The 13,044-nt window shown below is 49.6% G+C and overlaps 1 protein-coding gene across 1 annotated transcript in view; it reads left to right on the top strand.

Annotated features, from left to right (window-relative positions):
* RHPN1 (rhophilin Rho GTPase binding protein 1) overlaps positions 1 to 13,044 on the top strand; it is a 974,759-nt gene that overhangs the window by 950,264 nt on the left and 11,451 nt on the right. The window lies entirely within an intron of this gene.

The following is a 13,044-nucleotide window of genomic DNA, read 5'->3' on the forward strand; positions in this document are numbered from 1 at the left end:
CTCTCCCGCGGCCGGGCCTTGACCCTCCCAGCCACCCTCACCAGCCTGCACCCCCCAGGTGTCCCCACCACCACCCTGATTCTCCTTTTCTCTTCCCAGGTATCCCCCCATCCCCATGGCCCTGACCCTCCTTTTCTTCCCAGGCAGCCCACACCCCCGGCCCTGACTCTGCTCTTCCCTTTCCAAGTGTCTTCATACCCCCTGAGTCTCCCCCACTCATCCCAGGCACCCCACCATCCTGCCCCCCACTTGCCCTACCAGGCATCCTTCCACCTCCTCTTCCCCTCTCAGGCACCCACAACCATCACCACCATCTGCTGCGCCAGCAGCGCTTCCAGCCATGTGACAGGCGCCTGCTCCTGGTAGTTAGAAGATTGGCACACTTCAAGTGAAAACAACCCAGCACACTGCAATAAAAAAGCTAAGGCAGTAGAAAAACTGGCCAAATGGCAATTGCTAACATGGAAAAGTAATATAAGATAATGTCTAATGTATTTCTAGCTGTCTTTTAATGCAATTGAGTATCTAGAAATAAGGAAGATCTGGCACCATATGAATATACAACTTTCCACAGACCAACAGCAGGTGATCTGTGGACCACAGTTTGAGAACTGCAGTACTAGAAGCCTGATTCAAAGTCCATGGAGGTCAGTAGAGAGTTTTGTTAATTTCAGTGGGCTTTGGGTCAGACCCTAAATGATGAATTAGATAAGTACCAGGGCTGCTGATTAATTGCAGTTAACTCACGCGATTAACTCAGAAAAATGAATGGAATAATGGCCCTGCCCTACATCATCCAGACATTATGAACGCAAATACATTAAAGATTGTGAAGCACTCCATTACTATGGTAATTAGGACATAGATAGTATTACCACATTTTTATTTCTCAATTTGACTATTGGTTCTTATAGACTCGTCCCTTATTAATATTTTTATTACCATAGTGCCCAGGAACCCTAGTCATGGACCGGAGGCCCACTGTGCTAGGCACTGTACAAAGATGATCCCTGCCCCAAAGAGCTTACCATCTTTGTATAAAACAAGAGACAATAGATGGAGGCGGACAGATAGGGGAGTACAAGGAAACAATGGACTAATATTGGTCAACACGTTTAGTTACTTTTTTGCAGGATTGCAACAAAGGAGAGTTTTAAGGAGGTTTTGAAAATGGATAATGAGATAGCTTGATGGATGTTTACAGGCATAGGCACCGAATCCATGGGTGCTTGGCACCGAATCCATGGGTGCTTAGCACCCACCAGCAGCCAAGCTCCCATCCCTCCTGCTGTGACGAACTGGGAAAGTTCTTAGTTTTCTCTGAGTACTGTGTTGGTGCCTCAGTGTCCCCATGGCAGTTCTTAAGTATCTGGCAGAGCAAAGGGCCAGTGCACCTAAATGCCTGGCACTCTGTCTCCTAGCAACTGATGGCCTGGGCCCCTCCTCTGCAAAGGTGCCAGCTGAAGGTGTTGGAGACAAAGGGATCAGGTGACCTCCTGGCCCGGGGAAAGGGGCTGAGGAGAGAGGAGGGGTTGTTAGTCTGGAGCTGGCTGGGGTCAAGGGTGGAGGGCAGACCTGGGGGTCTGGCTTACTGCCCCCCAGAATGGACCCAGTCGAGGGGTCCGGTTCGCTGTATCTACAAGCTCTGTTTTAGACCCTGTTCCTGTCATCGAATAAACCTCTGTGTTACTGGCTGGCTGAGAGTCACGTCTGACTGCAAAGTGGGAGTGCAAAACCCGGTGGCTTCCCCAGGACCCCGCTGGGGTGGACTCGCTGTGGGAAGCCCACGGAGGGGCAGAGGATGCTGAATGCTCCAAGGAGAGACCCAGGAGGTGAAGACATGTGAGCTTCTTGCCCTGAACAAGTCTGCTCCAAGGGAGAGGAGGCTCCCCAAAGTCCTGACTGGCTTGGTGGGGAGCAGTTCCAGAGCATCGCCCGGTGACTCCGTGACAACTGGTGGCAGCGGCGGGACGTACTGCACCCCGTGAATGGCGCTGCTTGCAGTAAGTGACTGGGGAGCAGTAACACAAAGGAGGGATAATGAGGACCAGGGGTGCTGAAGGCTCAGAGAGGGACGGTTTCAGGGGGCGGTTAACCTCTGGGAGTGTGTGACCAGCGAGAAGGACTGTTGGAGTAACAGGGTCCCCCTGAGGACTGCAGCCAGCAGTCTCGGGGCGGAGGAGCTTGCCGCTCGACCCTGGGAGAGAGAAGGATTTTTGCAGTAGCAGGGTTCCCCTGGGGATTGCAGGAGCAGTCCCAGGGGCGGAGGAGTCTGCAGCTCGACCCTGGCAAAGAGGTGGTGATCACGAGAAGGGCTGGCACACCAGGGGTTCTTCCTGGAAACCATGGGGGAGCCAAGAGCACACAGGCCTGTGAGTCCAGAGCCACTTGGGAATGGTGAAGTGATGGCCTATCACCATCTCTTTAAGAAGGACATTGTGATCCTGTGCACAAAGAGAGGGTTACGCGTGGGGAAATTCACCAAGGCACAGTTAATTGTGCAGTTGGAGGAGAAGGACCGCTCTGAGGAGCAGATTCCTGGCCCAGATGGGGCTACAAGAGGATCTGAGAGCAGCTGGAGCATCAGCCAGGCATCCCCGGGAGTCTGGTCCCCAATCAGACGAGGGTCTTCACGATTGGGTTCCCCATCAGGAGATTGGAGACGGATGGGATGGGAGCAGAGCCCAAGAGAGCGAGAGGACCGTGAGAGAAAGCAAGAGCCCGAGGAAAAGCTGCATGAGAAGCAGCAGCAGCGTGGACTGGTGATGGTGGAGCGGAGAGACATAGGGGGCTGCCCAGGGGTCAGTGAGGAAACACGCCTGCGGGGGCGAGACCCTGGGACAGAGAGAACTGTGGTGGTGCAGCCCCAGATGCTGAGGGACTGTGGGACCTGGGTGAAGTTCCCTGGGGTGAAGCCCTTGCCCTGCCTATGGCCCAGATCCCTGTGTAGACCCAGGAGGGGTTGGGACGGCTGGTAGTTGGGGTTCTCCAGGATATTGGCTGGGAGGCCCTGTTGGGGGGTGGCTGTCTCCCCTTGGGACAGGATCCAGGCCCCGCTCCTGTAACGGCCGAGGGTTTGAATTCAACTCCAGGGAACCAATTGGCTAGGATGGAAATGGTCAGTGAAAATGCAAATAACCTGGCTGGCAGGGGGGAGGGGCTGCAGGGCTCAGGATACCTGCCTACCTGTAACCAGCCCCCTGGGGCTGAGGGGGAGGGAGAGATGCTCCCCGCGCCCCTGCACACTGGAGCTCCCACTGGCTCTGATGCTGTGACCAGAGCAGAGAGCTGGCTGCCTGCCCCCTCTGGGACAGCAAGGGCAGCGCTGAGCACGGGGGGAGCTGAGACCCCAGCTGAGTGGGGGGACACCCAGGCAGGGCAGGTCAGCTGCCAAACAGGTTTGCCTGGTCCAGACCTGCTGCTGGAAAGTGATTACACAGCAGGGAGGAAGCTACCAGGGACAGGGCTCAGGGGGGCTGTGACCGCAAGCCCAGCCAGCGAAAGGGAGCAGGTCCCACTCCCTGCCCCAGCCGCTGAATCCCAGACCGAGCTGCAGAGGGATCCCTCCTTGGAGAAGCTGAGGGAACTTGCTGGCCACAGCGCTGCAAACCCCCCTGGGGAAGGCTGCAGGGACAGAGTCCTGCAGGAGAAGGGATTCCTGTACTGGGAATGGGCTCCCGAAGGGGAAGTAGAACTGGGGGAAATCGGAAGGCAGCTGGTGGTGCCCCAGGAATCCACAGGGTTCTTCCCGTTCGAGCTGCTGGATGGGAGGAGAGTGAGGGGACCACTGGACCCGGAAAGGAAGGATTGGGAGGAGAAGGGTGAAGACCCCTTGGGGGATCTCTTCCCTGAGGTGGGAGACAATCTCCCCATCAGGTGTTCCCCGTTCAGAGTCACTGGGAAAGCAGCCCAGAACCTGGAGAGAGAGGTCAGGGACATGCTGGCTTTAGATGGGATCCAGCCGTTTTACAGCCCATGGGCCTCACCTGTGGGGCTGATCCCCAAGCGAGACAGGATGATCTGGTTTTATGGGGGCTATCAGAAGCTTAAAGCCATCACAGTGTCTGATGCCGACCCCATGCCTAGGCCTGGGGAGATTCTAGACAGGCTGAGAGGGATGGAGAACTTGGCCCTGGCAGACACTGATAACATGTGCATCTTTAGCCAGACCTGGGAGGAACAGGTGTCCCAGGTGAAGAGGGGGCTGGGCTGCCTCAAGGAGGTGGGACTGACGGTAAAAGCTGGAAAGTGCAAGGGGGGACGGCAGAGGTGTTGTGTCTGGGCCACAAAGTGGGAAGTGGCTGCCCAAACCCAGAGCTGGCAAAGGCCAAGATGGGGGCTCTTAACCAAGAGAGCCCGAATCACAAACCAGAGGGCTGGGGAAAGATCCAATCCCAGCTTGAACCCCAGGGGTATTGGGGTGGCAAAGGGTGTGGGCTGGATAAACCTTCCCACATGCGGTCTGCAAGTGCCATCAAGCACACCCGACCTAAGGGAGGGCGTGAGATATGGACTGTCCTGGTGTAACTCACACCAAGAGATGGGAGAGATGCTGGGGCATCCATGGGAACCTTGGTGGGTTCGAACTTCCCCAGGTCACTGGCTGGAATGACCTCGCTCAGTTCGGTCTCGAAGGGGGGAGAGATGTGACGAACTGGGAAAGTTCTTAATGTTTTCTCTGAGTACTGTGTTGGTGCCTCAGTGTCCCCATGGAAGTTCTTAAGTATCTGGCAGAGCAAAGGGCCAGTGCACCTAAATGCCTGGCACTCTGTCTCCTAGCAACTGATGGCCTGGGCCCCTCCTCTGCAAAGGTGCCAGCTGAAGGTGTTGGAGACAAAGGGATCAGGTGACCTCCTGGCCCGGGAAAGGGGCTGAGCAGAGAGGAGGGGCTGGGAGGGGTTGTTAGTCTGGAGCTGGCTGGGGTCAAGGGTGGAGGGCAGACCTGGGGGTCTGGCTCACTGCCCCCCAGAATGGACCCAGCCGAGGGGTCCGGTTCGCTGTATCTACAAGCTCTGTTTTAGACCCTGTTCCTGTCATTGAATAAACCTCTGTGTTACTGGCTGGCTGAGAGTCACGTCTGACTGCAAAGTGGGGGTGCAGAACCCGGTGGCTTCCCCAGGACCCTGCTGGGGTGGACTCTCTGTGGGAAGCCCACGGAGGGGCAGAGGATGCTGAATGCTCCAAGGAGAGACCCAGGAGGTGAAGACGTGTGAGCTTCTTGCCCTGAACAAGTCTGCTCCAAGGGAGAGGAGGCTCCCCAAAGTCCTGACTGGCTTGGTGGGGAGCAGTTCCAGAGCATCGCCCGGTGACTCCGTGACACCCGCCCATTCCCATCCACCTGTGGCTTCTGCCGATCAACTCCTCCTCCTGGAGCCTCCTGAATGCTGCAGAACAGCTGTTCAGCGGTGTACGGGAGGTGCTGGAAGGGAGGGGGTGCGCTCGGGTAAGGGGCAGAAGGGAGTGGGGAAGAGGAGGAACGGGGGCAGGAATAGGCGGGCAGGGGTAGGGCCTTGGAGATGGGGGTGGAGTGGAAGTGGGAAGGGGTGGAGATTTAAGAGAAGAGGTAGGGTCTGGTGTTGAGTGGGCATTGAGTACCCCCAGGGAAAATTAAAAGCTAGCACATGTTGATGGGAAGTTCCTCTCAAGCATGAGGGGCAACAAAAGTGAAAGAATGAAGGGGCTTGTTAGATTTTTAGAAAAGTGAAAATGGAGGCTGGTATCCTGGGCTGATCATAAGCTGAAATAAACTTTTCAATACTGACAGATAAATGAAGTTGTGGATAGGCCACAAAGGCCCTTGAAGTAAAGACAAGTAGCTTATGTTTGATACAATAGAGAAAGGGGAGCCAGTGGAAGGATGTACAGAGAGGAGTGACGTGGTCAAAGCAACAGGCTTGGGAAATGATCATTGCAGCTGCGCCCTGAATGGCTATGAGTGAGGCAAGAGTGCATTTGTCAAAGCCAAAAAGAAGGAATGGGTAATAAATGGTGTCCCTAGCCTCTGTTTGTCAGAGGGTGGAGATGGATGGTAGGAGAGAAATCGCTTGATCATTACCTGTTAGGTTCACTCCCTCTAGGGCACCTGGCATTGGCCACTGTCGGAAGACAGGATACTGGGCTGGATGGACCTTTGGTCTGACCCAGTATGGCCGTTCTTATGTTCTTAAGGATGTTTCAGTAATGAAGGTACAAGATTATGAGAGTTTTAGCTGTGTGGATGGCTGGAAAAGGCCTCATCTTAGAGATGTTATGAAAGAAGAATTATCAAATATTAGTCATAGCCTGGATATGAAAACCTGGACAGATGTTCAGGTTGAAGATAATGCCCAAGTTACAGGCCTGAGTGACAGGCAGGATGGTGGTAGTGTTTACAGTGATTGAGAAGGGAAGTAGTGGGGTGAGCTGGGAATAAGAGCTTTGTTTTTAACCATGTTAAACATGAGGTGATGGCTAGACATTCATAAGGAGATGCCAGAGAGTCCGGCTGACCTTTTAATTTGGATAGAAGAAAGCAGGTCTGATGAAGAGATGTAGATCTAGGAGTCATCAGCATAAAGATGATAGTTTAATTTCTGTTTATGGATGAGACTACCCAGAGATGAGGTGCAGAGGGAGAAGACAGAGGGACCGAGGACAAAGCCCTGTAGAATTCCCCTACAAAAAGTTGGAGGGCAGAATGTGGAGGATCCTCTGAAGGACACACTGAAGGAGCAGTACTTCAGATGGCTGAAGCTATGGCTGAAATTGTCCAGAGTAGACCTGCTTTGAGCAAGGTTGCATAACATGGCAGTTGAACTACAGGAAGCCAGTCTATACAAGAGCTCCTTATGTTGCTACCACTGATGGTAGCCACAGTGGAAAATGTTAACCTTTCAATTGTAATGCATTCAAATGTCACTAAATAAAGACATTTCTGCAGCTTAACAAATGGGGCAAGTGGGAAGATTTTTAGAGCCCTCCCCTGAAAGGTAGGAACAGTGTATAGGATGGGCTTTGTCAACTAGGTTAAAAAAAAACCTGACTTGAAGAGGTAGAAGAGCCTGTGGTATGTGAACATACCGCTCATTGTTGGTGTGTTGTTGAATGTGGATTTTCTCCAAAGAAAATGTTATCTGCTGTTAACAGCCCATCAGATTTGAAAAAGCCCCTTATTAGCACTTGAGTAACTTTACTCACTGTGCTGTGAGCCCAGAGCGTTAGTGAGTTGGTTGGGTTTGCACTGGTTGTGAATCCCTTCTGTTGGGAGTCCCTTCTCCATCTCAGATATAGCTTTGCGCAGTAAATGTGTGTTTCATATCAAGACTGAACGCTTTCTGGAAGATGCTTTAGTGAAACACAAGGTACTGAGCTCAGTACAGGAGTAACTAGATGAAATTCTCTGACCTGTGTTATACAGGAGGTCAGACTAGATCAGTGGTTCCCAAAGTGGAGTTCGTGAAATGTTACAGGGGGTTCTCAGAAAAAAATCCCTAATGGCAGACAGAGCTGTCCCTAGAGACCCTGGGCAGCACGAGGCCAGCAGCTTGGAGCCCCTGGACTTCCAAGAGCTAAGCAGATCAAAGCACACATGTCTATCACACTGAGGAGGTTTAAATTTCAAGACTCCTTATAAGAAATGGAAAGGGAGGTAGATATTTTTTGCTGTTTTTAAAATTAAATAGGCAGCTAGTATTGTTTTAAAATTATGATGAAGAACAAGTTTCAGCTTTGTTGTAACGTGCGTTGTTTGCCTGGACTGCTCAAGACCTGAATGCTTGTGTAGGAGGAACACTTTGAGTTGACTTCTTAAATACCTTCCTGCTGTTTCACATCTGATACTCCTTGATGAAACATAGGAGCCTTGTCTTATAACAGGTGTCAGAGAAATACTTAGTTCTCACTTTTTGGTTGGGTGCAGCAGAGTCAGATACTTTATTTTCTCTTTACAATTGTATAGAGGGAGGGAGTGCCCTAGGGTGTCATCAGGAGGAGGGAGAAAACTTGTTCACCTTAGCCTCCAATGATAGAACAAGAAGCAATGGGCTTAAACTGCAGCAAGGGAGATTTAGATTGGACATTAGGAAAAAGTTCCTAACTGTCAGGGTAGTTAAACACTGGAATAGATTGCCTAGGGAAGTTGTGGAATCTCCATCTCTGGAGATATTTAAGAGTAGGTTAGATAAATGTCTATTAGGGATGGTCTAGACAGTATTTGGTCCTGCCATGGGGGCAGGGGACTGGACTCGATGACCTCTCGAGGTCCCTTCCAGTCCTAGAGTCTATGAGTCTATGAGGACACAGGGTTGCCCCAGTCCTAGACAGGTCTCTCCACAGGTAAACAATTCAGCAAGCATTTATACCTTTTGTTACATACAATAATAAGCAACAGCTGCATTTTGTTTATACATAGGTCATCTTGATATCTTATTTTTCTCACTTCTATTTAGATGCTAGTCTACATTCCTCATTGTTGACACAAGATCGCAACAACTTCTCACACAGTTCTTTCCCACTCGCCTCACAGAATCCTCGCTTCCTCAAATCTCCCGTTATTAGGGTTACAGATAGCCTGACTCTTGCTCTACTTCCACACAGGCTTATTCAAAGTGACACAAGCTACGAAAGTGAGATCTTGGAAGAGTGTTGCTATTTTCATAATGTAATAAAAATACTGTAATGATAAATGATAATAGTAAATAGTGTGTAATCAGCATGTCATAAAAACAAATTTTATATTTTCAAGATCACTGCTTTTATAGTTTATACTCAGGTAAAGGAGAAAATCCCTGGAAATATTCATTTTTAGGAGGGGGTTTGTGAGACTTGACATGTTAGTGAAAGGGGTTCACAGGTTGTTAAAGTTTGGGAGCCACTGGACTAGATGATCTAATGGTACCTTCTGGCCTTTACATCTATGAAGTTATATGAAACAATCCCTCTGTGCCTCACTTTCCCACCAGCAAAACAGGGATAATAGCAGCATCCTACCTCCCAGGGGTGTTGTGAGGATAAATATATTAGAATGTGAGGTGTACAGATACTACAGCAAGGGGGTCATGTAGCAGGGTGGCTTGCCTATGGGCTGGAGAGCCTGGGACTAACCCAGCCCTGATTACAGGACAAGCCCCACCTGTGAGGAATCCGAGGCTTCCTGTATGAAAGGAGCTGGGTTTAAGTGTTGGGAGGCCCTATCTGGGGAAAGAGCTGGTGGGAGGAGACTGTAGGGCACAAGAAGGATCCTGTGGGCCCTGACTGAGCAGTGGGCTAGCTCAGAGCAGGAAAAGAAAGCTGCAGGGAAAGGACTGAAAAAGAAAAGCTCTCCAGGCAGGGAGGCCTGGGAGAGACCATGACTAACCAGGGAAGTGACTGGGAGATCCAGAGGGGAAGTTAAGAGACAAAGTAGGAAGTGGCCCCAGGAAGACCGCATTAGAGGTAAGGGAGCTGATCCAGTTGTGCAGTGCAGGGCCCTGAGCTGCAAGGGTGGGACTGGGGTCCCCCTACAAGCCCTGCACAAAGGTTGTTGAGCTTAGCAAGGAGCAGCAGGCTGAACTGAGGCCTGGCTGAAGAAGAGCGTCAGAGAAGGGAGATGGCTTTTTGTTCTCACTAAAGAGAGTTTGGGACTCTTAAGAACAAATATGGCCATACCAGGCATAGGTGCCGACTCTGCTCTGCACCCACCCTGCTGAGCTGCCTGCTGCACCCTTCCCCACCTCACCTCCGCGTCCACCTCCTCCCAGCACACCACATCTCCGCTCCTCCCTCCCTCCCAGCATTTGCTGCCACCAAACAGCTGTAGCAAGCTCTGGGAGGGAGGGGGGAGGAACGGGAACATGGTACGCTCAGGGGACGTGGCGGGGCTGGGATGGGAATTTGGGGAAGGAGTCGAATGGGGCGGGGGGTGGAGTTGGGGCAGGGACTTTGGGGAAGGGGTTGGAATGGGAGTGAGAGGGGGCGGGGCAGGGCAGGGGTGGAGTCAGCGCAGAGGGGGTCAAGCACCCACCAGCGCCAGAAGGAGTCAGCGCCTATGATACCGGGGCAGACCAATGGTCCATCCAGCCAGTAACCTGTCTTCCAACAGTGGCCAATGCCAGGTGCTTCAGAGAGACTGAACAGAACAGGGCAATTATCGAGTGATCCATCCCCTGTTGTCCAGTCCCAGCTTCTGGCAGTCAGAGGCTTTGAGATACCCTGAGCAAGGGGTTACATCCCTGACCATCTTGGGCCCTAGCCATTAATGGACCCTATTCTCCATTAACTTGTCTAACTCTTTTTTGTACCCACTTGTACTTTTGCCCTTCACAACATACTCTGGCAAGGAGTTCCACAGATTGACTGTGCGTTGTGTGAAGAAGTACCTTCTTGTTTGTTTTAAACCTGCTGCCTATTAATTACATTGGGTGACCCCTGGTTCTTGAGTTATGTGAATAAATAACATTGCCTTATTCACTTTCTCCACACCATTCATAATTTTATAGACCTCTATCATATCAATTTAGTATGTCTCTTTTTGATCTCTCTTCATATGGAAGTTATTCCATACCCCATATCATTTTTGTTGCCCTTCTCGGTACATTTTCCAATTCTAATATATCGTTTCTGAGAGATGGTGAGCAGAACTGCATGCAGCATTCAAGGTGTGGGCATACCATGGATATATAGAGAGGCATTATGATATTTTTCTCTCTTATTTTCAATCCTTTTCCTAATGGTTTCTAACATTCTGTTCGCTTTTTTGACTGCCACTGCACATTGAGTGGATGTTTTCAGAGAACTATCCACATGACTTCAAGATCTCTTTCTTGAGGGGTAACAGCTAATTTAGATGCCATCATTTTGTATGTATAGTTGAGATTATGTTCTGCAGTGTGCATTACTTTGCATTTATCAACATTGAATTTCATCTGCCATTTTACTGCCCAGTCGCTAAGGCTGCGAGTCTTTCATAGAGGTCAAGGAAGTCACAGATTGCGTGACTTTCCAGGATTTCCATGATTTCTGCACTGGCCAGTATTGCTGACTCCAGAACCAACGAAGCAGCTGGGGCAGCCCCGGGGCCAGCCACACCGGCCGCTGGTCAGGTGGCCTCAGGCAACTAGTCCCGAGCACTGCCCCAGAACAGTGAGATCCCTTTATAACTCTTTGCTGTCAGTTTTGGATTTAACTATCTTGAGTAATTTAGTATTGTCTACAAACTTTGCTGCCAAACTGCTTATCCCTTTTTACCGGATCATTTATGAATATCTTGAACAGCACAGTGCCAGTACAGATCCCTGGGGGACACAGCTATTTACTTGTCTCCACTTTGAAAACTGACTAATTATTCCTACCCTTGTTTCTGATCCTTTAATCAGTTACTGATCCATGATAGGACCTTCCCTCTTATCCCAGCACACTTTACTTTGCTTAAGAGCCTTTGGTGAGGAACCTTGTCAAAGACTTTCTGAAACTCCAAGTGTACCATATTCACTAGATCACCCTTGTCCACATGCTTGCTGGCACCCTCACAGAATTCTAATAGATTAGTGAGGCATGATTCCCCTTTGCAAAAGCTATGTTGACTCTTTCCCAACATATTATGTTCATTTATGTGTCTGATAATTCTGTTCTTTATATAGTTTCAACCAATTTGCCTGGTATTAAAGTTAGGCTTACCACCCTGTAATTGCCAGGATCATCTCCGGAGCCTTTTTTAAAAATTGGCATCACATCAGCCATCCTCCAGGTCATTTGATATGGAAGCTGATTTAAGTAAGAGGTTACATATCACAGTAAGTAGTTCTGCAATTTCATCCTTCAGAACTCCTGGATGACTGACCTAGGCGTCACCAAATTAAATTAATATGCAGCAGGATTAAAACAAAAAAAAATGAAGTATTTCTTCACATAATGCACAATCAACCTGTGGAACTCTTTGCTAGAGGATGTTGTGAAGGCCAAGACTATAACAGGGTTAAAAAAAGAACTAGATAAATTCATGGAGGATAGGTCCATCCATGGCTATTAGCCAGGATGGGCAAGGATGGTGTCTCTAGCCTCTGTTTGCCAGAAGCTGGGAATGACAATAGAGGATGGCTCACTCAATGATTACCTGCTCTGTTCATTCCTTCTGGGGCACCTGGCATTGGCCACTGTCGGAAGACAGGACACTAGGCTAGATGGACCTTTGGTCTGACCCAGTATGGCTATTCTTATGTTCTTATGAATACCATCTGGTCCTGGTGACTTACTACAGTTTAATTTATCAGTTTGTTTCAAAACCTCCTCTAATGACACTTCAATCTGGGACAGTTCCTCCGATTTGTCACCTAAAAATAATGGCTCCGGTATAGGAATCTCTCTCTCATCCTCTGCAGTGAAGAGGGATGCAAAGAATTCATTTAGCTTTCCCATAATGGTCTTGTTTTCCTTGAATGCTCTTTTAGCACCTCAATTGCCCAGTGACCCCACTGATTGATTGGTAGGCTTCCTGCTTCTGATGTAATTACAAAAAAATTGCTGTTAGAATGTGTGTCTTTTGCTAGTTGCTTTTCAGATTTTTTGCCTGCCTGATTATACTTACACTTGACTTGCCAAAATTTATCTTCCTTTCTATTTTCCCCGGCAGGATTTGACTTCCAATTTTTAAAAGATGTCTTTTTGTCTCTAACTACCTCCTTTAGTCTGTTGTTTGGCCAGGGTGCCATTTTTTGGTCCTCTCACTGGCTTTCATTATTTGGAGTATATGTTTAGTTTGAGCCTCTATTCTGATATTTTTAAAAAGTGTCCATGAAGTGTCCAGGTATTTCATTTTTGTGATTGTTCCTCTTAATTGCTATTTAAGTAGACTCCTAATTTTTGGGTAGTTCCCCTTTTTGAAGTTGAAAGGACAATTTCTTGGTTAGGACAACTGGGACCCCAAAACGGGTGGGCTAAAGATAGTGAACCAGCTGGTGGACCAAATAACTAGGCAGAGAAACCTCCACAGTGCCAGGGGCATTAGCCCAGCAAGAGAGATGTGATGCCACACATGGTCATAAGGGAGTGCCTAGCAGTGAGTGATCTATGTAAGTATCTGAGATAGATAGC

This window comes from Gopherus flavomarginatus, chromosome 2 (assembly GCF_025201925.1).
Source record: "Gopherus flavomarginatus isolate rGopFla2 chromosome 2, rGopFla2.mat.asm, whole genome shotgun sequence".
In the NCBI taxonomy this organism is placed as follows: Eukaryota; Metazoa; Chordata; order Testudines; family Testudinidae; genus Gopherus; species Gopherus flavomarginatus.